Source organism: Pongo pygmaeus, chromosome 9, assembly GCF_028885625.2.
Source record: "Pongo pygmaeus isolate AG05252 chromosome 9, NHGRI_mPonPyg2-v2.0_pri, whole genome shotgun sequence".
Classification (NCBI taxonomy): domain Eukaryota; kingdom Metazoa; phylum Chordata; class Mammalia; order Primates; family Hominidae; genus Pongo; species Pongo pygmaeus.
In genome coordinates, this window is record NC_072382.2 from 109,656,019 (window position 1) to 109,658,678 (window position 2,660).

Genomic DNA, 2,660 nt, shown 5'->3' on the forward strand with positions numbered 1-2,660 from the left:
TTCTGAGTAGCTGGGATTGCAGGTGCCTGCCACCACACTTGGCTAATTTTTGTACTTTTAGTAGAGATGGGGTTTCACCATGTTGGCCAGGCTGGTCTCGAACTCCTGACCTCAAGTGATCCACCAGCCTCGGCCTCCCAAAGTGCTGTGGATTACAGGTGTGGGCCACTTCGTCCAGCAGCAATTTATTCTTTACTTCAGGCGAAATATCCCAGCACGCACCTGATCACTTTTCACTCTTGTGTCAAGTTCCTGAGTCTTTATAGGGTTTATTTCACATCTCGGAAGTGAATGTAGCTTCCAGCATCATAAAGACTTCCAGCATTATAGCCACGTCTTGCTTGTTCCACCTGATAGCATGATATCATTTATCAAAATGATGTTGAACAGGATGTTGACATAGTCCAGATCTCTTTGGACTATAGGATGACAGAGGACAGGAGAGTTAACATAGCCCTAGGGCAAAACTGTACATTTCTGCTGTGGTCTATTACACATGAATGCAAACTGTTTCTGATCCTATTTTCTTATGGGGACAGGAAAGACTCTATCCACCAAATCAAAAGCCATAAGCCATGTACCTAGGACCATGTTAATCTACTCTAGCAAAGATACCTCATCTGGGACAGTGCTACGATTGATGCTATTGGTGCCACAATTGGTTGAGTTTGAGAGTCTACTGCCATTCTACAATATCTGTTTAGTGTTTTCAGGGGGAGGACTGGTAAATTAAATGAAGATATATGAGGATTACCAGCCCTGAATCCTAAAATGTCTAACAATAGTCTTAATTTTCACCATCTCCTCCAGTATATATTTATTATCTTGGCCAGGGAACATGTGCACTTTCGGAACCTACTACTTCGCCTTCCCCACCACGCTAGTTTTTACTCCACAATGAAAAGGGGAACAACACACACTGGGGCCTTTCAGAGTGTGGAGGGTGGGAGGAGAAACAGGCTAATGATCTAGTTTGTGCCAATTACCAGGCATAGTCACGTTGCTTAACAATGGGATATGTTCCAGGAAATGTGTTATTGGGCAATTTTGTCATTGTGTGACCATCATAGAGTGTACTTAACAAACCTAGATGGTATAGCCTACTACACACCCAGGCTGTGTGGTAGAGCCTATTGCTCCCAGGCTACAAACCTGTACAGCATATCACTACTGAATACTGTAGGCAGTTAGAACACAATGGTAAGTATTTGTATATCTAAACAAAAAAGGTACTATAAAAATATTATATAAAAGAGAAATAATGATATACCTGTATAGGGCACTTACCATGAATGGAGTTTGTGGCTGGAAGTTGCTCTGGGTGAGTCAGTGAGTAAGTGGTGAGTGAATGTGTCAGCCCAGGACATTACTGTACCTACTGTAGACTTCATAAACCCTATATGCTTATGCTATACTACACTTATTTTAAAAACTTTTTCTTCAATAATAAATTAGCATTAGCTTACTATAATTTTTTTACTTTATAACATTTTTCATTTTTTAAGAACTTTTTGACTCTTGTGATAACACTTAACTTAAAACATAAAATACATCATACAGCTGTACAAAAATATTTTCTTTCTTTATATCCTTATTCTATAAGCTTTTTTCTATTTTCAAAATTTTTTATTTTATTTTATTTTATTTATTTATTTATTTTGAGATGGAGTCTTCTCTGTCACCCAGGCTGGTGTGCAGTGGCGTGATCTCGGCTCACTGCAACCTCCACCTCCCGCTTCAAGATATTCTCCTGCCTCAGCCTCCTGAGTAGCACTGGCCTTTATTTTTATTTTTTAAACGTTTTAAACGTTTTGTGAAAAGCGAAGACACAGCTGGGCATGGTGGCTCATGCCTGTAATCCCAGCACTTTGGGAGGCTGAGACGCGCGGATCACGAGGTCAGGCGTTCAAGACCAGTCTGGCCAACATGGTGAAACGCCGTCTCTACTAAAAATACAAAAAATTAGCCAGGCGTTGTGGTGTGTGCCTGCAGTCCCAGCTACTCGGGAGGCTGAGGCAGGAGAATGGCGTAAACCTGGGCGGCGGAGGTTGCAGTGAGCCGAGATCGCGCCACTGCACTCCAGCCCAGGGGACAGTGCAAGACTCCGTCTCAACAAAAAAAAAAAAAACAAAAACAAAAATCAAAAATCAAAAAACAAAGACACAAACACACACGAGCCTAAGCCTACACAGGATCAGGTTCACCAATATCACTGCCTTCCACCTCCACATCTGTTCCCACAAGAAGGTCTTCAGGGACAATAACACATATGGAGCTATCATCTGTTAGGATGACAATGTCTTCTTCTAGAATAAATCATGATGGACAGAACATACCTGAGGCTACTTTACAGTTAACTTCTTTTTATATAAATAGAAGAAGTACACTTTATTTTATTATTTTTTGTTGTTGTTGAGATAGAGTTTTGCTCTGTCACCCAGGGTAGAGTGCAGCGGTGCAATCTCAGCTCACTGCAACGTCTGCCTCCTGGGTTCATGTGATTCTCCTGTCTCAGCCTCCTGAGTAGCTGGGATTACAGGCAGGCGCCACCTTGCCTGACTAATTTTTGTATTTTTAGTAGAGATGAGTTTCACCATGTTGGCCAGGCTGGTCTTGAACTCCTGACCTTAAGTGATTCACTCACCTTGGCCTCCCAAAGT